Source organism: Martes martes (genome assembly GCF_963455335.1).
Source record: "Martes martes genome assembly, chromosome: 4".
In the NCBI taxonomy this organism is placed as follows: domain Eukaryota; kingdom Metazoa; phylum Chordata; class Mammalia; order Carnivora; family Mustelidae; genus Martes; species Martes martes.
Window position 1 is genome coordinate 79,596,391 of NC_137891.1, and position 25,274 is coordinate 79,621,664.

The window sequence follows — 25,274 nt, forward strand, 5'->3', positions numbered from 1 at the left end:
AACACACGTTGTTTCCTGTCTTGCTAATTTTGGCCATTCTAACTGGTGTAAGGTGGTATCTCAATGTGGTTTTAATTTGAATCTCTCTGATGGCTAGTGATGATGAACATTTTTTCATGTGTCTGGTAGCCATTTGTATGTCTTCATTGGAGAAGTGTCTGTTCATGTCTTCTGCCTGTTTTTTGACATGATTATTTGTTTTGAGTGTGTTGAGTTTGAGGAGTTCTTTACAGATCTTGGATATCAGCCTTTTGTCTGTAGTGTCATTTGCAAATATCTTCTCCCATTCTGTGGGTTGTCTCTTTGCTTTGTGACTGTTTCCTTTGCTGTGCAGAAACTTTTGATCTTGATGAAGTCCCAAAAGTTCATTTTTGCTTTTGTTTCCTTTGCCTTTGGAGACATCTCGAAAGAAGTTGCTCTGGCTGATGTTGAAGAAGTTACTGCCTCTGTTCTACTGTAGGATTTTGATAGATTCCTGCCTCACATTTAGGTCTTCTATCCATTTTGAATTTATCTTTGTGTATGGTGTAAGAGAATGGTCGAGTTTCATTCTTCTACATATAGCTGTCCAATTTTCTCAGCACCATTTATTGAAGAGACTGTCTTTTTTCCACTGGATATTTTTTCCTGCTTTGTCAAATGTTATTTGACCATAGAGTTGAGGGTCCATATCTGGGCTCTCTCCTCTGTTCCACTGGTCTGTGTGTCTGTTTTTGTGCCAGTACCATGCTTGGTGATCACAGCTTTGTAATAAAGCTTGAAATCAGGCAACATAATGTCTTCAGTTTTGTTTTTCTTTTTCAACATTTCCTTAGTAATTCAGGGTCTCTTCTGGTTCCATACAAATTTTAGGATTGTTTGTTCCAGCTCTTTGAAAAATGCTGGTGGAATTTTGATTGGGATGGCATTGAAAGTGTAGATTGCTCTAGGCAGTATAGACATTTTAACAATGTTTATTCTTCTGAACCATGAGCATGGAATGCTCTTTCATCTTTTTGTGTCTTCTTCAATTTCTTTCATGAGTGTTCTATCGTTCCTTGAGTACAGATCCTTTACCTCTTTGATTAGGTTTATTCCCAGATATCTTATACTTCTTGGTGCTATAGTAAATGGAATCTGTTCTCTAATTTCCTTTTCTATATTTTCATTGTTTTGTGTGTAAGAAAGCAACTGATTCTGTACATTGATTTTGTATCCTGTCACATTAATGAATTGATGTATGAGTTCTAGTAGTTTGGGGGTGGAGTCTTTTGGGTTTTCCATATAAAGTGTCATCTGTGAAGACAGTTTGACTTCTTCTTTGCCAATTTGAATACCTTTTATTTCTAAGACTTTTTAAAAAAGATTTATTTATTTGAGCGAGAGAGAGAAAGCCCAAGAGAGACTGTGAGCACAAATGGGGGAGGGTCAGAGGGAGAGGGAGAAGCAGGTTTCTCATGAGCAGGGGGCCCAACTGTGGCTTGGGTGGTCCCAGAACCCTGGGTTTATGACCTGAACCAAAGGCAGACACTTAATGGACTGAGACATCCAAGTGCCCCAAGACCTAAGACTTTTAATACTATAGATACAGTGGTTCTAAAATGAGCTTATAGCTGCTATGCTTACTGATTTTTAAATGGATACTCATATATTAGAATTGGATTTTTTTTTTGAACAAACACACTGAAAATATTTTGGTGTCATTTATTTTCATTAGTCCTCCTCAGTATGGAATCTATCTAAGTTTGGTTACATTTATTTGGGAGGTGTACAATGGTATGGGATGAAATCATTTAAGTATTTTTGCCTTAGCAGGACTAAGTGACATTCCACAACTGTAGATGGTGTGAGTACATTGCACTGCAAACACTTCAGTGACCTGTAAGTGAAATCCACTCCCCAGTGAGCAGATCTTTTGCTTTATTCATGAAGAGGATCAAATCCATTAAGAGTGGCTTATTAGAATACTGTAGAAAAATGCTCTACTCATCTATGGATATTAACATTATTAATATCTGGAGTAAAATAAAATGCACTTTTTTCTAAATGTTCTATTTCTGAGACATGAGTCATTTATAATCAGATTTAGGTATTCAGTGGTGAGTTCAGTGAGGGTCAAATCAGTTGCTGAAAAAAAAATCACTGAATTTTAGAGATGATGAGTACTCTGTAAACTGCAAAGAAGACAGCTACTCTTGGTAGAAGAGGTCTGCAGTGTAGTCTTCCAGCTGAGCCCAAATCATAACCAAACCAAGCCAAACCAATTCCAGCCTAACCTACCTAACCTAATCTAACCTAACCTAACTGAAACAACAAATGGGTAACTAAGAATTCCAACACGTTGCCACAATTGCAAGCTGTGGCAAACAAACTGAACACATCAGGGATTTTAAGTGTCATCCAGAAAAATTTTGAAGACCCAAAGGATTTTTAAGTATTTGACTTCAGCAAATAACAATTCTCATTTGACCTTAAGAGAAGACATAGAAAATGTGATTGTTCAGAAAGTACCAGTATTTAGTTTAGTTTTTTTTTTTTACTATTATTGTTCTCTATGTAGAATAATTTCAAATAAAAATTAGTATTAAACTTTTATATTTCATAATGTGAAATACAATACAATAAAGTGAATATTCTGATTCACTTGTAGCACAACGCAGGTGGAGATTGCTTTTTTGAAAATGACAGAACCATTGCTACTTTAAATTGTTGAATTTTCATCAAACAAAACATACTCAAGGATTCTGTCAAAATAGAAGTCCTCACCAAAAGAAAAAGTTTCAAAAAGCATTGCATTAAGCTATAGACAATCTTGGCTTCTTCTAAAAACACTGACACATAAAACAAGGTGGAGACAAAGTAAACAGGTAATTGGTTTTGTGAAAGTCCGTGTTTAAAACATTCCCAGATGACAATTTTAGATTTAAAACCTTAAGGAATGAATATAGACGGTGTTTAAAAATTTTTCACATAATTCCTAGTCATTGAAAATGCTTTTCAGAATACCTGAGATTAATGTGAAAAAAAGATGTATATGTATTTGAATGGATAAATGGATGGAGATGGATAGATAGACTAGGCTTGTGAATAGTTTCACTTTGAAACAGACAGCATATATCTGAAAAAAACTTTAAAAATTAGAACATCAGGACAAAGCGAGTTTTCTCTTAAGTTTTAAAGTATTAAGATAAAGGTGCAAAGTCTAGGGTAGTATGGGATGGGTGTTCATGCTTGATTTTGCCCAGGCCCACTTTGCCCCAAATATATTTGAGAAATAGCACATGTGTATATTTCATTAGTGATTATCCTAAGCCTCCCATGTAACTATAAAAGGCCAAGTTGAGATAATTAAGTAATAGTAATTTGCTTATTTAACCCAGGATTTGCTGAATTTTTTATACATATACACAGTGAAGCAGACTTCTACATTAACACACATATGATCTTATGAATTCTTTTCAGTGTGTTTTAAATTGTGTCATTTTTATGCCTATATCCTTTCCTGTTGGTCTCTTCTCCTTCCCAATGCCATTTCTTTTTTGCCTTTTACTGATCTGTATAATAACCTTCTGTATATCATCCAACATGTTTTTGTAAGCATATGCTTATTTATGATCAGGAGCTTTTTTTTTTTTTTAGTTAAGGAAGACTTTTTAAAAATGGCATGAAACAAGATGTATTTCCCCCATCTTTTTTTTTTGTTCTTCATTCTCAGAGTAAGAAACTTACTGGAAATCATTCCAACTCATTTATTCTAACTCATCCTTTTGAATGATTGCATAATACGTCTTAATGCAGATGTATCAATGCATCCTAATCAAATTTCCAATTTATTAAAATTCATTTTTTGAAGTCTATGCTATATTAAACATTTTTTCATATGTTCTTTACATCCCTGCCTCTATATCTACAAGGTTGATTGTCAGAGTTAACTGATGCATTTATTTTTACATTTTGTGAGTGTGAAATTATTGGCAAAATAGCTTTAGCTTTTGGGCAGTTGGACCAAGCAGGGAAGAAGCCATTCTCCCCTCATCCAGTTGTCACTTCTCATAGGGTTCTACCATGTCCAGTGTAGTCTGTGAAATTGCCATGGGATTTATTTCCATTCTACCTTACAGTGTGTAAAAACAGAACATGAAGAACTTCCGTGAGAGGTTTCTACGGGGCAGTCCTGGAAGTGGTACACATCATTTTCTTTCAGGACTTACTAGCTAAAATTTTCATCATTTGGCCACATCTACCTTCAGGGAGACTGAGAAATGTAGAGTAGTTATTGTATATGCAGGAAGAATCCCATGAATATTTTTTTTATCTATATAAACTGGAACTTTATGAATCTATTTGATTTTCAGACTTCAACTTTTCTATTACGCTGTTTTAGTCAAGTAAAGTGATTTTTTTCCCTAAAATCTATTTAATTATTGTATCTTCTTTTTTTATTTTTTAATTTTGTCTGAGTTAAGATATTTCTTCCTTATTATAGATCTTGGTAATGACCCATTTTCTTTAATTTAGTTACTTTTTTTTTCCCTTTTAGTTCTATGGGAGACAGACCCTAAGGTGGTATCTCATAATCTCTGTCATCTGGTGTTCATATCCTGTATAATCCCTTCCCTTGAATGTGGATGGGACCTAAGATTTATTCCTGACCAATAGAATATGACAGTGGTGATGGGATGTCACTCTTCCTGACCCTGAACAAAGAGCATGCAATCTTGGAGAGGTCCCATGACAGAAACCTGAAAACAACCTCTCCAGCCAACAGACAGTATGCACCTGGAATCCTCAGTCCTACACATATGAGGAAATGAATTTTGGCAGCAACCTGAGTTTGGCAATGGCTGAGTCACCAGAGAATGCAGACCAGCCAATCCTATCATTGCATCCTCGTGAGACGCTGAGCAGAAGACACAGTTAAACCATACCTGTTATCCTGACCTCTAGAAACTGAAGAAAATGAATGGGGTTGTTTTAAGCTGTCCTGTTTCTATTGTTGCACAATAGAATGTAGATTGAAAAGCAAGCTTCTTTTGTTTGTTTCAGGTGTTTCTCTCTCTCTCTTTCTCCCTTCCTTCCTTCCTTCTTTCCTCCCCCTTTTTTTTTCTTTCTTTCTCTTTTTCTTTTTGGTACTGTACTTAAAAGCTAAATAATTTATTTTAATTCATTTACTCCTTTTTTTAAACTAAGGATTTTATCTGAGTCCTATTTCTCTAATCCTTCATTCTGATTGATTGAAAACAGTTCTTGCTGAACTTCAGATGGCTACTGTGTTCCTCTGTTGCTAGCATGTAGGTGCTAGAGAAGGTGGCTACAATACTCTAATAATTAATAATTAATAATTTAATACTCTAAGCAGGAATCCAGTTGTTATTCAGAGTGAGGTTCTCATTCCTGCCCGTCACCTGAGGTCTGACAGCACGTTAAGGTGCTTGATGAAAGGTACTGGGTTAAGGTACATGGAGAAAATCAATTTGCTCTACTATCTCCTTGTGACTCATGGTTTCAAAGGGAGGCAACACCTCACCACAATTTGACTAATTCTTGCCTTTGGGGACCTTGAGGACTCAGAATGGTCAATATTTACTTCCTATTATGGAGTGGTCAGATGTCAGAAAGCAAAAGATTTCTTCAGAATTAACTTCTTTTCAAGTCTCATTATTGAGATCCTGGTGGATGAACTCATGCATGGGTCCTTTATTGCATTCTTGATAGAACTCGAAGCATCACTTTCACCTTCAGATTCCAGTTGTCACTTGAAGAGGCAAGCCACATACAGTTCATAGAATAGGGAAACAAGGGTTACTCGAATGGCCATGTTTCGAGAATCTTCTTGTAATTGTAATTCTCAATATTTCATAGTTATAAATTATCCTTATTTCCTACATAATACACATATTATTATAAAAGAAAATTAGTTAAACAAATAAGCTTGGATAAGAAATTAAGAGTTAACATTTTTCAAGTATTAAGATTATTACTGTTAATATATTAGTATATGTATTTCATTTTTCCATGTTATTTTACATTTCTTATAAATTCAGGGTCATACAATGTAGACTTTTTCTCACTTAACAATATACATTGTATGTTATCACACATTAATAGTTGTTCCTAAATATATTATTTAATTTACTCTATGTGTGATACTTAATTAAACAAATTTCACATTATTTATGTCATTTCAATATTTTTCATTATTAATAATACTATAATTAATAGCTTTATAAATTTATCATTATTACCTTTTGTTTTACTTAGAAAAATTGCTAGAGATGGAATTGCTGGAGCAAAGTTATGTGAAAAATTTAATGATAAATGAAAAGTCTTTCATGGTTGGGTTGGAAAAGATGGAGGAAAAGAGGAGCTGAGATTGGAGAGGTAAGCAGAGGCCAGAATGTGATGGAACTACTGGGTGATGATAAAAAGCTGGATTTCATTCTTAGGGCTTTACTGAATACCAGTAGAGTATGTGAGCAAGAGTCTTTCCTGCACTTTTGAAAGAACAATCTGGCTGCTCCATGGAGGAATACCTGCAGAGAGGCAAGAGTGTTAACAAGGAAACCTATTTGGAAGGTATTTCAGCTAAGATGTGATGGGGTAAAACATCCTCTTTCCAGGTATATTTCATAAGCATAGTTCTCTGATTGACTAACATAGGTCTGAGAGGAAATAAAGAATGAAGAATGGAGGTCGACAAGATAGTGGGGAAGTAGGAGGAGGCGCCATTTCAACCTGTATCCTAAAGTGAGCTGAATACCTACCAAAGAACTCTGATCACCCATGAAATCAGCCTGAGTTTAGAATTATACACTTCTGGATCTCTACGGGGGCAGAAGACGCCAGTGGGCAGGTAAAGCAGAGTGAGAATATCAGACTGATATCCGAAGATAAACAAAAGGGGGAGGGAGCCACCAGAAGCGACTCATTGGAAAGTAATACCCCAATATGAGAATGCCCTGCAATTGGGGACCAGCATTAACTTGGAGTCTGGTTGAAAGCACTCAAAAAGAGTAAAGGATCATGGGGGGAAATTGTAAGAATTGGGGTGGTTAGGGACAGGGGCTTAAGTCCCCAGATCCAGGACAGCCACCCCTGGTGCTGAGCCAGACAGAGTGTGGCAAAGAAACCAGGTCTTGGTCCCTGAGCTGCGAGCACGCCTGAGAGTGCGTGGGGTGCTGCTCCCATGAGGGGCTGGGAGCCTCACCAGCCAGCAGAGCGACAGCCTTTTGCACTCTCCACGTTTGTGCTGTGCTACCAGTCTCAGTCATGTCCCACACCCTCCCACACCCTCCCAGAGAGAAGTGCATGCAGGCACCAGCCAGCAGAACCACGGCCTTTTGCACTCTCCACAAACGCACTGCCCTACCAGAGTCTGAATCGCACCCCACACCCTCCCCTCAGAGAGGTGTGTGCAGGCACCAGCTGGAGCTCTCTCGGACCCCGGAGAATCTGAGCACTCCCAGCCTGGGCCAGCGGGAAAATCTCAGTGCGCTATTGCTGCTTGGGACCTCCCTGGTGGTCTAGAGCGGCTATCATGGTTTTGGGTGCAAGCGGGAGTTCCTGTGACCCAGAGACCGTGACTGGGAATGTGCTCTGCCCATGGCAGAGGGGGAATTTATGTGCTCTGGAGCACCCAAAGGGGAAGAGACTGAGGCTTCTCTCTGAGAGGGAGGTCTGGGCGCAGTTTGCTTTCCTCTAAACCTCCAAAAACCATCAAAAGCTGCCCAGGGGAGAGAAAACAAACAAACAAACAAGCAAAAAACCTCCAGAGAACAAAAGCCTGAAACACCGGTTTCCTCAGAGTCCACCCCCTTGATGGGGACAGGGGGACTTAATTCCAGCAAGACTCCCTGAAAACCCACGCAGCAGGCCACCCCCCCAGAAATCCAGCCAAAAAAAAAAAAAAAAAAAAAGACAAGAGGACAACCACCACTACTTCAGAGATACAACTTTTATTTTTAATCCATTCCCACTATTCTGGTTCTTCATATATATGTGTGTGTGTGTGTGTGTGTGTATATATATATATATATATATATATATATATATATATATATAAAACTTTTTAACCTATTTAACATCCCAGTGAGATGTCCAGTACATCAAATTCCATAGTATCCTTTTAACCTGAACTTTTTGATACATGTGCCTGTGTTTTTCTTTTGCTTTTCTATTGTTTTAAATGTAATTTTATTTTAGTTTAGATTCTTCTTCTTCTTCTTTTTTTTTTTTAATATTCATATAGAGTTAGGCTTCAAGGTAATCCCCTTTCCCCAATCAATGCTACCCCTATAGGTAAACCAGTTTTTAATCCCCCTTTATCTTAGGAAAGTTGAGTCCTTTAACAAAGACATCAAGATACATCCAGGAAGAATCAAAATAACCTTCCTCACCCACACTGAGAATTTATGACCACTCTCCCATCTTTTTCTTCCGCCAGTGTTTCTGTGTATTTGTTTTTGTCCTGGTAGTATATAAATCTTATACTTGGGGTTCGTTTTGACGAGGTTCTTTCTTTCTTTTCTTTTTTTTTTTTTTTGTATATATATATATATATTTTTTTTTCTCTTCTCATCTACTTTTGTTGGTCTTTTTGTTTGTCTGTTTTTGTGTATATACTTCATAAATCATACCTTGGGGCCCATTTGGGCTGGGCCTTCTCTTTTATTTTATCTTTCTTTTTTTCCTGTCTCTCTCCCTCTTTCTTTTCTTTCTTTTGGGTGGGGACTCTGGATTGCTCAGAAGCGTTCCAGGGTGCACCTTGCCTGCACCACAGTCGATACATTCAGCTACACATCTGTTCAGCCATCTCTCACCAAAATGACTAGGAGGAGGAATGCCCAACAGAAGAAAAATTCAGAGACTGGGCCTTCTGCAACAAAGCTAATGGATATGGACATAGACTATATGTTGGAAAGGGAATTCAGGCTAAGAATTATCCAGGCAATAGCTAGGTTGGAGAAAGCCACGGATGACAAAATGGAGTTGATTAAGGCAGAAGTGAAAGCCACCAGGGATGAAGTTCACAATGTTTTCAATGAGTTCCAACCTAATCTAAATTCTCTAAAAGCTAGGGTAACTGAGACAGAAGATAGAATTAGTGATCTGGAGGACAAACAGATAGAGAAAGAGGATCAGGTGGAAGCCTGGAACAAACAGCTTAGAAGCCACGAAAACAGAACTTGGGAAATAAATGACGCCATGAAACGTTCCAACGTCAGAATTATTGGGATCCCTGAGGGGGAGGAGAAAGAAAGAAGACTAGAAGATATAGTTGAACAAATTCTCCATGAAAATTTTACCAATCTGGCGAATGAAACCAGTGTTCAGGTACTAGAGGCAGAAAGGTGTCCCCCAAGATCATAGAATCTAGAAAGACTTCTAGACACCTGATTGTGAAAATGATGAATCATAATTGTAGACAGGAGCTCTTGAAAGCAGCTAGGGGGAAGAAATTCCTTACGTACAGAGGAAAACCCATCAGAATAACGTCAGACCTGTCCACAGAAACCTGGCAAGCCAGAAAGGGCTGGCAGGATGTATTCAGGGCACTAAATGAGAAGAACATGCAGCCAAGAATACTTTATCCAGCAAGACTGACATTCAAAATGGATGGAGAGATAAAGAGCTTCCAAGACCGGCAAGGTTTAAAAGAGTATGCGACCACCAAGCCGACACTGCAGGAAATATTAAGGGGCGTTCTATAAAAGAGGAAAAATCCTAAGAACATCATTGAACAGAAATATATGGAGACAATCTATAGAGACAAAGACTTCACAGGTAACACGATGTCAATAAAAACGTATCTCTCAATAATCACTCTCAATGTGAATGGCCTAAATGCGCCCATAAAATGACACAGGGTTGCAGATTGGATAAAACGACAGGACCCATCCATATGCTGTCTATAAGAGACCCATTTCGAACCTAAGGATGCATCCAGACTGAAAGTGAAGGGATGGAGAAGCATCTTTCATGCCAATGGGCCTCAAAAGAAGGCTGGGGCAGCGATTCTCATATCAGATAAATGGGACTTTAAGCTAAAGACGGTAGTCAGAGATACAGAAGGACACTACATAATTCTTAAAGGGACTATCCACCAAGAAGATCTAACGGTTGTAAATATTTATGCCCCCAATATGGGAGCAGCCAATTACATAAGAAAACTGTTAATCAAGATAAAGAGTCACATTGATATGAATACATTAATAGTAGGAGATCTTAACACGCCACTCTCAGTAATAGACAGATCATCCAAACAGAAAATCAATAAAGAAACAAAAGCATCGAATGACACACTGGACCAGATGGACCTCATAGATATATACAGAACATTCCACCCTAAAACAACAGAATACTCATTCTTCTCAAGTGCACATGGAACCTTCTCCAGAATAGACCAATACTGGGTCACAAATCAGGGCTCAACCAATACCAAAAGACTGAGATTGATCCCTGCATATTCTCAGATCACAGTGCTTTGAAACTGGAGCTCAACCACAAGGAAAAGTTTGGAAGGAACTCAAACACCTGGAAGCTAAAGACCACCTTGCTTAAGAATGCTTGGATCAACCAGGGGATCAAAGAAAAACTTAAACAATTCATGGAAACCAATGAGAATGAAGACACTTCGGTCCAAAACCTATGGGATACAGCAAAGGCGGTCCTAAGAGGGAAATACATAGCCATCCAAACCTCCCTCAAAAAAAAAATTGAAAAATCCAGAATACACCAGCTGTCTCTACACCTTAAAAAACTGGAGAATCAACAGCAAATTAAGCCAACTCCACACATAAGAAGGGAAATAATCAACATTAGAGCAGAGATCAATGAGATAGAAACTAGAGATACAGTAGAACGCATCAATGAAACTAGAAGCTGGTTTTTTGAAAGAATCAATAAGATCAATAAACCATTGGCTGAACTAATCCAAAAGAAAAGAGAGAAGGCACAAATTAATGAAATTATGAATGAAAAGGGAGAGATCACAACTAACACCAAGGAAATAGAAGCAATCATCAGAAGTTATTATCAATAGTTATATGTCAATAAGTTAAGCAACCTAGATGAAATGGATGCATTCCTGGAAAACTATGAACTTCCAAAATCGAACCAGGAAGAAATTGACAACCTGAATAGACCAATATCTAGTAACGAGATTGAAGCAGTGATCAAAACCCTCCCAAAAAACAAGAGCCCAGGACCTGATGGATTCCCTGGGGAATTCCATCAAACTTTCAAAGAAAAAATAACACCTATTCTCCGGAAGCCGTTTCAAAAAATTGAAGCAGAAGGAAAACTTCCAGACTCTTTTTATGAAGCCAGCATTACCCTGATCCCCAAACCAGGCAAAAACCCCACCAGAAAGGAGAATTTCAGACCAATATCACTGATGAATATGGATGTTAAGATTCTCAACAAGATCCTAGCAAATAGGGTCCAACAGCACATTAAAAAGATTATCCACCGTGACCAGGTGGGATTCATCCCTGGGTTGCAAGGATGGTTCAACATTCGCAAATCAATCAATGTGATAGAACAAATCAATAAGAGAAGAGAGAAGAACCACATGGTCCTTTCAATTGATGCAGAAAACGCATTTGACAAAATCCAGCATCCATTCCTGATTAAAACGCTTCAAAGTATAGGGATAGAGGGAACATTCCTGAACTTCATAAAATCTATCTATGAAAACCCCTCAGCAAATAATATCATCCTCAATGCGAAAAAGCTCACAGCCTTCCCGTTGAGATCAGGAACACAACAAGGATGACCACTCTCACCACTCTTGTTCAACATAGTATTAGAAGTCCTAGCAACAGCACTCAGACAACAAAGAGAAATAAAAGGTATGTAAATTGGCAATGAAGAAGTCAAACTCTCTCTCTTCGGAGGTGACATGATACTTTATATGGAAAACCCAAAAGACCCCACCCCCAAACTACTAGAACTCATACAGCAATTCAGTTATGTGGCAGGATACAAAGTCAATGTACAGAAATCAGTTGCTTTCTTATACACTAACAACGAAAACACAGAAAGGGAAATTAGAGAATCAATTCCATTTACTATAGCACCAAGAACCATAAGATACCTGGGAATAAACCTAACCAAAGAGGTAAAGGATCTGTACTCGAGGAACTACAGAACACTCATGAAAGAAATCGAGGAAGACACAACAAGATGGAGGACCATTCCATGCTCTTGGATCGGAAGAATAAACATTGTCAAAATGTCTATACTGCCTAGAGCAATCTGTGCTTCTAATGCCATTGTGATCAAAATCCCACCGGTATTTTTCAAAGAGCTGGAGCAAATAATCCTAAAATTTGTATGGAACCAAAAGAGATCCCAGATTGCTAAGGAAATGTTGAACAATAAAAACAAAACTGGGGACATTATGTTGCCTGATTTCAATCTTTACTACAAAGCTGTGATCACCAAGACAGCATGGTACTGGCATAAAAACAGACACACAGACCAGTGGAACAGAGGAGAGAGCCCAGATATGGACCCTCAACTCTATGGTCAAATAATCTTCGACAAAGCAGGAAAAAATATCCAGTGGAAAAGAGACAGTCTCTTCAATAAAAGGTGCTGGGAAAATTGGACAGCTATATATAGAAGAATGAAACTCGACCATTCTCTTACACCGTGCACAAAGATAAACTTGAAATGGATAAAAGACCTTAACGTGAGACAGGAAACCATCAGAATCCTAGAGGAGAACATAGGCAGTAACCTCTTCGATATCAGCCAGAGCAACTTCTTTCAAGATGTGTCTCCAAAGGCAAAGGAAACAAAAGCAAAAATGAACTTTTGGGACTTTATCAAGATCAAAAGCTTCTGCACAGCAAAGGAAACAGTCAACAAAACAAAGAGGAACCCATGGAATGGGAGAAGATATTTGCAAATGACAGTACAGACAAAAGGCTGATATCCAGGATCTATAAAGATCTTCTCAAACTCAACACACTCAAAACAGATAATCATGTCAAAGAACAGGCAGAAGACATGAACAGACACTTCTCCAATGAAGACATACAAATGGCTACCAGACACATGAAAAAATGTTCATCATCACTAGCCATCAGGGAGATTCAAATTAAAACCATATTGAGATACCACCTTATACCAGTTAGAATGGCCAAAATTAGCAAGACAGGAAACAACGTGTGTTGGAGAGGATGTGGAGAAAGGGGAACCCTCTTCCACTGTTGGTGGGAATGCAAGTTGGTGCAGCCACTTTGGAGAACAGTGTGGAGATTCCTTAAGAAATTAAAAATAGAGCTTCCCTATGGCCCTGCAATTGCACTGCTGGGTATTTACTCCAAAGATACAGACGTAGCGAAAAGAAGGGCCATCTGTACCCCAATGTTCATAGCAGCAATGGCCACGGTCGCCAAACTGTGGAAAGAACCAAGATGCCCTTCAATGGACGAATGGGTAAGGAAGATGTGGTCCATATACACTGTGGAGCATTATGCCTCCATCAGAAAGGATGACTACCCAACTTTTGTATGAACATGGACGGGACTGGAAGAGGTTATGCTGAGTGAAATAAGTCAAGCAAAGAGAGCCAATTATCATATGGTTTCACTTATTTGTGAAGCATAACAAATAACATGGAGGACATGGGGAGATGGAGAGGAGAAGGTAGTTGAGGGAAATTGGAAGGGGAGATGAACCATGAGCGTCTATGGACTCTGAAAAACAACCTGAGGGTTTTGAAGGGGTGGGGGGTGGGAGTTTGGGTTATCCTGGTGGTGGGTATTATGGAGGGCACATATTACATGGAGCACTGGGTGTGGTGCATAAACAATGAATTCTGTTACACTGAAAAGAAATCAAATTAAAAAAAATTGGGGTGCCTGTGTGGCTCAGTGGGTTAAAGCCTCTGCCTTCATGATCTCAGGGTCCTGGGATCGAGCCCCACATTGGGCTCTCTGCTTGGCAGGGAGCCTGCTTCCCCCTCTCTCTCTGCCTGCCTCTCTGCCTACTTGTGATCTCTCTCTCTGTCAAATAAATAAAATCTTATAATAAAAAAATAAAAAAAGAATAAAGAATGATGTATATACTATGACTTAAACACTCAAAAGGCAAAAACACTGAGCTTGAAAAGACTAAAAGGGGCAATATTTGGTGGAAAGTTTATGATTCAAGTATTTTATTTCACATTTGTAAATTTTGACATGACTTTAGATACATAAATGTCAGATTGAACAGAACTTGATGGGGGAGATTGGGATTAGAGGTCTACATTTTGTTATCATATTTACAGCCGAAATATAACATGGAGTCACAAAGCGAGGAAGTATAGGTTGGAAAGGAAGGAAAGCCGAAGACAAGTCTAGGGTAATCTAACATTTAGATGTGTGAAAAGAGGAGACAGCAGGGACACCTGGGTGGCTCAGCTGGTTGGGCGGCTGCCTTCGGCTCAGGTCATGATCCCAGCGTCCTGGGATCGAGTCCTGCATCGGGCTCCTTGCTCAGCGGGGAGCCTGCTTCTCCCTCTGCCTCTGCCTGCCTCTCTGTCTGCCTGTGCTCACTCTCTCTGACAAATAAATAAATAAAATCTTTTAAAAAAATAAATAAAAATTAAAAAAAAAAAAGAAAGGAGGAGACAGCAAATGAGATTGATCGAGAAAGAATGTCCATCCAGTGGAGGGGGGGGGGCAGGTGAGTGCTTCTCTCAGACCAGGTAAAAAAAAAGATTGCTTCCATTGAAAATGAACAGTTGAAAGGTGATTCAGGTATATCGATCAGTTCTTGAAAGCTTTGATGAGATTGATTTTAGCACAGTGATGGTGGAACAAGTCTCATTAGAGTGTTTTATGGGAGATGAGACAGGGGAAACAGTGACATAGACGTCTCTTTAAAGGAATTTTGTTATGAAAATGAATAGAGAATAAGGTAGTCAAAGGAAGAAATTGAGGGTTATACTTTAAATAAATGAAAGCAATTTTATCATTTCTGTCCTACTGGGATGATTTGGACAGGTGATTTTTGATAATATAAGAGGGAGAAGAAATCACTTCTGGAGCTACACTCTAAGAAGATAAGAGAAGATATAGAATGACTTATAAGTAGAACTGTTATTCTGAATTTGGAGAGATAGCTCTTCCAAATTAGCAAGGTCTGTACTTGGGTGGTAGAAAAGATGTGGTAATTATCTTCCATTTTCTCAGAGAAACAAAAATGAAGATCACCTACTAAGAGTGAGTAATGGAGAGGGGATGCTAGAGAATGGAGAAGACAAAAAAGAGGTGAAATTGTTCAGTCAGCACAGTGAGCAGAGCTAGTGGATAAGCTTCCAACAGTGCTAGTGGATAAGCTTCCAAAGACTGAAGAGAAGAGGGTTGGAGGCTGACGACCCACCTGAGATGGGAAGTCCTAAAAGTTATATGACAAAGTACAGTTCTATATTTTTTCCTAATCTTGTTCATTTTTATGTTACTTGAAATTTGATTTTTATTCTGGGTATTATTTACAAGTAAATTTTTTGGTGCGACAAGGTATAAATTAAGTAGTTAGTGAACTATCTATAATTTAATACATGCTGTGAAACGTCATTTTCTGTAGTTTTTAAAATCTATTTATACATAATTCCTTTATTATAAAGACATGAAACAATAAGAGTCCTTTACATATTACTAAAGATCAGTATCTGAACTGTGTGGAACCAACTGACATATGAAGATTCTGTGTGTCTGTGGAGACTTGGCAGAATGCATAAGGAGTAGCCCTACATAGGATGCTCACATAGGAGCTACTGCTGCATGCATGTGAAATACAGAGAATAAATACTTTGTGACACTAACTCAGATATCCTTCCTCTCCCCAACCCCCTGTCTATGTGGTAGAAATCAAAGTGGATGGATCTTGATATTAGTGAGGTGTTACAAAATAAGTATATTATTAATCCTCACTATATTTTATGGATAATTAATCTTAACTATCAAGGGAATTTAAGAATTACGTGAGTGGTCATGACTAGCTTCCTAGGATTTATCAAATTCAGGCTGAATTTAAGTAGAAAACAGGATTAGGAAAAACATTTGATTAGTGGAAATTCCACTTAGACACCTGAAGGAGCTTAGTGTGAGCAAAGACATGTAGTTGAAAATTAGCAGAGCTTGTGGATACACAAAGAAAATCATTTGCATGAGATAAATGGTCTGGAACAGTGGAGATAAAGTTTTAGTTCCAGAGTTGTAATGGGGACTTTTCTTCTATCTCCTTGTTGTGGACATGATTGGTTTCCTCATTTGTGAAATGGAGGGATAGTAGTGAATACAATGTTTAAGGTTTCTTACAGTTGGAAGGAGACAGGGAGGACTCAGAATGCTTATCCTAAATAATTTGAATAATCTCAGGAAGCTTGATTTTAACTTTTTTTGTAAATGGGCTGTATTAAAAATCAATGTTGGTATATCTGTTGAAAGTGAATCATCTGAAGCTTAGTTAATATTTATTATTTGAAAACAAAATTTTCTGCACCTGTAATTTTTACCTTTCTATCTGTGTGTGAATGTGTGTGTGTGTGTGTGTGTGTGTGTGTGTGTATACTTCTGCATTTTATTCTTTTTCAGGGACTTTGGTGATATAACAAATTATATATTTTGTTCTCTCCTGGTGGCTTGGTTGGTATGTCAAACTTAAGGACCAGCTACTCTTTGGTAAACCAGCTGCCAATTCTAGGGAAAAATGGCTACTTTTATTGTATAAAAACTTGCTAAACATTAGAAACATGTGGCTTTTAATCAGAATTCTAAATAACATGGGATGACATGCCTCTTTGACACATGGGATAATTAAATAATAACTATTATCGTGATTCGTGTCTTCAAATATCAGTTTACATTTTCTAGTATTTTTTAATTATTTAGAAATTGATATATTAATGAATTATCTCAAATATTGATAGATAATGCTGTTAGTAATTGGTAGTTTCTAGAGTTATGATCAAACCATTAACATTTAAAAATAATATTCTATGATTAAATATTTAATACATTAAATCATTAAATTAATTAAATTAATACATTAAATCATATTAATACATTAAATTTGGTGATTTGTTTGCTTTATTTATTATTACCTTCTCTAATACTTCTTTTATTTAACTATAAATAGAGAACTGATGTATCATTTTATTAAAAACACAAGTGTCTTTTATATAGTATTTGCTCCTCATTGCCTTATGTGAATCAAATATAGGTTTGGGCTCCTTCCTTAGGCAAGGTCAAGTGTATACTCGGAGAGTCACCACTCTAGTGGTGGATGCATGAAATGAGTCACCTGTAGAGTTCAAAATTAGGCACTTCTCTCTCTCTCTTTTTTTTTTTTTCTAGAGCTCTGTGCTTCAGAAGTATAGTGCGTATTATGGTTATATCCAAAAATTCCTCTACCTCTAGCAGCTGTGAGTTTTGTGGGGAGATTGATCTTTCGTCTTGCTTCAGGACGTGCATTGATTATTTTACCTGAATCAAATTATTCTCAGCTCCCTCCAGACAATGATTCTTTTCAGGTAATGTAAATTGTTCCAATTCCCTGGCCAAAGGTATTAGTTCAAGAATGAATGTTTGGCCAGAAACCAGTCATTCCCAATGGTGGTTGTGAGGGTTATCCGGGGTGTCAACTTACTGACTCTGAAGAGTGAGTTGCAGAAAGTCAATTATCTCTTCCTCTGAGTCTTGAATGGATGTGAATGGATGAAGAATACAAGCAACACGCAGAGGTGGGGAGAGTGAAAAACAGCAGAAACTTTGATCTGGAATCCCCTGTGAACAGCATCTGATCAATGCCTTCTACTCTACATTTTAAGAGATTTTGAATTGAGTTATTTTACTTATAGCTTAAATGATTTTAAGTGATTCAGAAATCTCTTTCTCTCTCAAATTTCTTTCTATATTATACTGTTTTGCCACCAAGCTTAGAGGCATTAATAATTTTTGTTCCTCCATTTTCATCTGAGAGGGAAAGTTCTGCAACATAGATACTTGTTATATAGGCCCAAATATCAAATCATAATTTTCCATCCATTACCTTATTATCTTGAGTGAACAATAATCATAGTAAATAAGGCAAGTTACAATTTTATGCAAAGGAACATAAGATTAAATTTTTGAAAATGCATCTTACCAAATTCAAGATATAAAATTTTAAGAGAATCCTATATAGTACTTTAAATTTCAGATATTAAAAATATTTCTGTGAATTTTTTAGTGAATATTTACCAGTAGGAATAGAAACATGGATGACCTAACCAAATATCTGAAAAAGGAACCCAGATAACAGTCTTTTGGTAGTCTATAAACTGTTAATTCATTTTGCCTTTCTGATTTAAGAAGAAAGGGAAGGGAAAGCCATGCGTGGGAAATGGCATACACTTTGCATAGCCTCTTAATTTTTGCATCGACTGCTCAATTTCAAATTAACTACCAAATTATGCTAATGTATCATTTAACTGGATTAATTTTCATTTTTTAGGTGTCTATTTTTGATCCATGTCCTATAATTTGACTATGAATATGACTCTATTATTGAAATAGTTACTTATAATTTAGTCAGTATAAATTAAAAAAGGCTTTTATTTTTTTCCTGAGAATTTGATTACAATACTCTTTATTTTTATGCTTAAGCCAATTATTTTTATTTCAATAAAAAATCATTCTTGTTCTTGGTATGTAATTAATAGCTTACATGTTTGGTTTTATTCGTTCCAATTATTTTCTATTTACCATGTATTATACATTTTTGTTTCATTTTTTATTTTTTCTCATAGATTTGCTTATTGGTTAAGTTCCTCTTGAGTATACATTTCCCATTTGTTAACTTGGTGAAGTCTTAGCGTATTCTTCTATACTATGGGTGATTTCCTAGACAGACACCCACTGATCCTCTCCCCTCTACCTCAAGGTTTCAGTGAAGGTTGATCTTCCCCTTCTCTTCTACCCCTGCCATCTGTAAAAAGCAGGCAAGAACACATGATGGTAGAGTGGGCATGGCAGAAGATAGGTCAGCAGCTATAAAAACAGAGCAATAGTGGTGCCTGGTGGCTCAGTCATTAAAAAGTCTGCTTTCAGCTCAGGTCATGATCTCAGTGTCCTAGGATGGAGCCCCACATTGGGGCTGCTTCTCCCTCTCCTTCTTCCACTCATCCTGCTTGTTTTCCCTCTGTCATTGTCTCTCTCTTTGTCAAATAAATAAATAAAATCTTAAAGGAAAAAAAAAAGGACAGAGCAATAGAACTTACCCCATCTGAACAACATAAAGAACGTAGAATGAAAAAAAAAATGAAATAGCAGAGTCTCAGGGGTCAATGGAACAATAACAAAATAGTTAACACTCATGTAATTAGAATACAAGAAGGAGAAGAAAACAGTTAAAGAAAAAAATGGCTAAAACTTTTCAAATGTGGTAAAAGACAAATATACAGAACTGTAGGATTAGGGAATTTCTTTGTCTCTTCCTCTTAGTTTATTTGACTATGGCCTTGAAAATTAAGCTGACATAAGACAGATTAAAGGGGAAAAGGAATACAAATTTACTTGATGTTAATTTTTATGGGATACAAGGACTTTCCTGGAAAAGAGAAGGTTCAAAGAAGTCAATAGGCCTAAGAGCCTCTGTACAATTTTTAACCTAGAGCAATAAATTGTAAAGATGTGACAGACAAAGGAAAGAGGTTTTCAGGCTTCTAGGGGTTGTAAGTTGTGAGTAGATATATGAAGGAAATTAATGCAAGATAAGGGCTATCTTAGCAAGGTTTATTTGTGTAGATCTATCCTGGTGCCAACTTTTTGTCTTCTTTATGACCACAAAAATTCCCTGAGAGAGGGATTTATGGCAGTTCTTATTTTTTCAGAAGTTTCTGCTTTTTGTAAGATAAAGGAAGCTTTGGGAGGGCTTTTATCTGCATCTGTTGAATCTCAAAACTATATATCTCAAAATAATTCTTAAACCAAAGTAACATATTTTGGGTGGCATACTCAGAATCAAGCAGATGAGTGAACTCCAAAAAGGAAAAATACAAAGAAATTTGTGATGACTGATCATAATGAATCTTTTGAAAAATAAGCACAGAAATAATTGAATACATCACATTAACTGCAGGGAAACACCAATTTGAATATTAGTAGGTAATTCATCTGAAACCACAGAGACCCATAGAAAGTAGCTATATATGATTTTTTGTTGTTGTTTGTAAGCCATTTATTCTCCTACACACTATAAACACATACAACTGGATTTCAAAAACAAAAACAAACAACAAAAACAAAACAAAATAGACTGATTTAAAAACAGTCAAAGGACTTCAAGAGACAACTCTGTAAAAAAAAAAAAATGTATAAGTAGCCAATAAGTATATGAAAAGATACTCAATGTCACTAATTATCAGAGAAATACAAGCCAAAACCACAAAGAGATATCACCATACACCTGTTAGGGTGGTCTTTATCCAAAAACAAAAGGTAACAAGTATTAGTGAAGATGTGATGAGATTGGAACCCTTGCACACTGTTGATAGAATTGCAAAATTATGTTGCTGCAGTGGAAAATATTCTGGAGGTTTCTTAAAAAATTGAAAATAAAACGCTATATGGTCCATGTCTGGGTGTTTTTCTAAAAAAACCCTGAAATCGTGACCTCAAAGAGTTATCAGCACTCCCATGCTCATTATAACACTATTCACAATCACTAAGATGAAAGTAGCAGTATATTTTAAGTGTTCAAAGAGTAAAACAGTTCTATCCAGTAAAAATATCTCTTTGATATAAAAAAGATTTCAGGACTTTCTCAGCAGAAGCAAAAATAAGAGAACTTGTTAATAAAAAACCTGCCCTTAAAGAGTGGCTAAAGGAAGTTCTAAAAGCAGAAAAGGAAAAATAATAGAAGGATTAGAACCTCAGAAATGGAAGAAAACATTGGAATGAATAAAAATAGGAATAACTATAACAGATTTTTTTAAGTTTATTTAATGATATTTTATGATTGAAGCAAAAAAAAAAATGCTGGGAAAACTGGACAGCCATATGTAGAAGAATGAAACTCGACCATTCTCTTACACCGTACACAAAGATAAACTCGAAATGGATAAAAGACCTCAATGTGAGACAGGAATCCATCAGAATCCTCGAGGAGAACATAGGCAGTAACCTCTTTGATATCAGCCACAGCAACTTCTTTCAAGATATGTCTCCAAAGGCGAAGGAAACAAAAGCAAAAATGAACTTTTGGGACTTCATCAAGATCAAAAGCTTCTGCACAGCAAAAGAAACAGTCAACAAAACAAAGAGGCAACCCACGGAATGGGAGAAGAGATTTGCAAATGACAGTACAGACAAAAGGTTGATATCCAGGATCTATAAAGAACTCCTCAAACTCAACACACACAAAACAGACAATCATATTAAAAAATGGGCAGAAGATATGAACAGACACTTCTCCAATGAAGACACACAAATGGCTACCAGACACATGAAAAAATGTTCATCATCACTAGCCATCAGGGAGATTCAAATCAAAACCACATTGAGATACCACCTTACACCAGTTAGAATGGCCAAAATTAGCAAGACAGGAAACAACGTGTGTTGGAGAGGATGTGGAGAAAGGGGAACCCTCTTCCACTGTTGGTGGGAATGCAAGTTGGTGCAGCCACTTTGGAGAACAGTGTGGAGATTCCTCAGGAAATTAAAAATAGAGCTTCCCTATGACCCTGCAATTGCACTGCTGGGTATTTACCCCAAAGATACAGATGTAGTGAAAAGAAGGGCCATCTGTACCCCAATGTTTATAGCAGCAATGGCCACGGTCGCCAAACTGTGGAAAGAACCAAGATGCCCTTCAACGGATGAATGGGTAAGGAAGATGTGGTCCATATACACTATGGAGTATTATGCCTCCATCAGAAAGGATGAATACCCAACTTTTGTAGCCACATGGACAGGACTGGAAGAGATTATGCTGAGTGAAATAAGTCAAACAGAGAGAGTCAAGTATCATATGGTTTCACTTATTTGTGGAGCATAACAAATAATATAGAGGACAAAGGGAGATGGAGAGGAGAAGGGAGTTGAGGGAAATTGGAAGGGGAGGTGAACCATGAGAGACTACAGACTCTGAAAAACAACCTGAGGGTTTTGAAGGGGTGGGGGGTGGGAGGTTGGGGGAAGCAGGTGGTGGGTATTAGGGAGGGCACAGATTGCATGGAGCACTGGGTGTGGTGAAAAAACAATGAATACTGTTATGCTGAAAATAAATAAAAAAAATAAAGTGCAAAAAAAAAATATAGCAGCAGCTGATCTGATGTTGACTATATGGAGAAGAGATATATAAGAAAAGTATATTTAAAGAATGGAGAGTATAGGGGCGCCTGGGTGGCTCAGTGGGTTAAGCCTCTGCCCTCAGCTCAGGTCATGATCTCAAGGTCCTGGGATTGAGCCCCGCATGGGGTTCTCTGCCTGCTTCTCCCTCTCTCTCTGCCTGCTTCTCTGTCTACTTGTGATCTCTCTCTCTCTGTCAAATAAACAAACAAACAAAAAAAAAAGTCTTAAAAAAATACAATAAAGAATGGAGAGTATAAAAAGACATGAATGGGGTGTGGCTTGGGGGGTTGGGCCTCTCCCTTCAGTTCTAGTCGTGGTCTCAGGTCCTGGGATTGAGCCCTGCCTCCGGCTCTCTGCTCCGCAGGGAGGCTGCTTCAACCTCTCTCTCCGCCTGCCTCTCTGACTGCTTGTGATCTCTCTCTCTGTCAGATAAATAAAATAAATAAAATCTTTTAAAAAAAAAGACCTAAATGGAAGATTTCTAGTCTTCACTTGAAGGAATAAACCATCAGTATCAATACGCAGTAATAAGTTACATAATGTATATTGTAATACCTACAGCAACAGCTAAGATGACTATATAAGTCAGTATATTAAAAGGGAAACATAAATAAATCAAGACTCAACCCTAAATAATATTTAAGTAACCCAAAAGAAGGTGAGAAAAAGAAATGAAAAAACAAGAAACAGAGGAGATATAAGAAAAAAGCACATACTGAGATTTCAGATTAAAATCCTCACATTGAAAAAAAAATAAAAATAAAAATAAAAATAAATAATATAATAAAATAAAATCCTCACATTGATGTAAATAGTCTAAATACACCAATTAAAAGATGGAATTAGCAAAGAAAACAAAACAAAAACACCATCATTTATATGTTGTATACAAGAAAATTGCCTAAATTAGAGTTATACAGTTAGGTTGAAAGTAAATGGATGGAAAATATACCATTAAAGTATTAATTTAAAAAGTATAAATGACTATATTAATATCAGATAAAGTAGACTTAGACTAAAGAAAATTACTAGAGACAAAGAGGACAATTACCTAATGATGAAATAGTCAATGAAGAAAATAGAGAAATCTTAAATGTGTATGCACTGAATGAAAGAGATGGAAAAGATATGAAGCAAAAAAAAATTTTTTTTGACAGAACTAAAAGGAGACAAAATAATTCATAGTTATACTTGGGAATGTCATAATCTCACTCAACAGTTAGTGGAACTACTGGACAGAACATTGCAAGGATAAGGATAACAACATTACCAACAGAATCAAATCAGCATTTGGAGAATCCTTCATCCAGCAACAGTAGAATATACATTTTTTCTCAAGTGCCCATGGAAAATTCACTAATATTGAGATCATATGCTTGCGAACAAAACAATCTCAATCAACTTTTGAAATATTTAAATTATACAGAGTATGTGTTCTGACAGTAATGGTATCAAACCAGAAATCAATACAAAGATAACAGGAAAATTTTGTCACTTGAAAATAAACTACACCCTTCTAAATAATCCATGGATCAAAGAGGAACCCTCAAAGGAAATCTTAAAAGCATACTGAAGTGGGGCACTTTTGTGGCGCAGTCAGTAAAGCATCTGACTCTTGATTTTGGCTCAGATGGTGATCTCATGGTCCTGGGACTGGGCCCTACATCAGACACTATGCTTAGTGGGGAGTCTGCTAGAGATTCATTCTCTCTCTTTCTTTCTCTCCCTCTGCCCCTTTCCAAGCTTATAGTCTCACTCTGTCTATAGAAGAAATAATCATTAAAATAAATAAATAAATACACTTTGAACTGAATGAAAATTAGTATACAAGATAGCAGAAGATGTGGAATTCAGCTAAAGCAGTGCTGAGAGGGTAATTTATAGCATCAAATGTTTACATTAGAAAAAAGAAAAAGGTTTTGAATAGATAATCTCAATTCTTACCTCAATAAACTAAGATAAGAAAAACAAATTATCCAAAATTAAGAGGAAGAAGGAGATAATAAATGAAAAGCCAAAATGGAAAAAAAAACTGAAAACTGAAAACAGGAAAACAGAGAGAAAATGGATGAAATAAAGATGTATTTCTTTGAAAAAATCAGTAACATTGATAAACCTCTAGGAAGATTGGCAAAGATAAAAAGGGATAAGACAAACTCACCATTATTCAGAATAAAACCTGGGATATCACTACAGGTCCTTTAGCCATTAAAAAGATAAAGAACTACTTAAGACAACTTTGCTGCGATAAGCTTTTCAACTTAGAAGAAATGGACCAATTCCTCAAAAACCATATTCAATCAATATTCAACCAAGATGAAATAGAAAAGTTAAATATTGCTAACTATTAAAGAAGTTGAATTTATCATTTAAAAACTCCTGAAAAAGCAGTATCCAGGCCCAGATGATTTTACTGGAGAATTCTACTTAAAATTTAAATAATTAATACCAATTTTACAAAATATCTTCCATAAAAGAGAAGAGCAAGAAAATTTCTCAACTCATTTTATGAGACTTGCATTTCCCAGGCATACAAACTAGACAGAGTACAAAACAAGAAACCTACAGTTGACTATCTATCATGAAATTAGATATAAAACTCTTCAACAAAACATTAGAAAATCAAATCCAGTAATGCATTAATATATTATCTTATTTTGTCCTTAGTCATGTACGTAGGTACTATTACTATCTACATTTTCCATGTGGAAAATGAGGCCCAGAGAGCTGAAATTGCTTGCCTATATCTACAAACCTAAAAATGGCAGAACCTGAATTTCAACCTAGGTTGTATAACCCCAATGCGTCTTCTTAACAATTATAATAATATTATAAAATCCTTATTTTCCTGCTGAATCTGCCAGTTGCCAAAAACAACAACAACACAAAAACAAAACAAAACAAAAAATCCCAAAAAGCTGTTTCTTCCTTCTTTAGTTGTAAAATCCTAATGTTAGG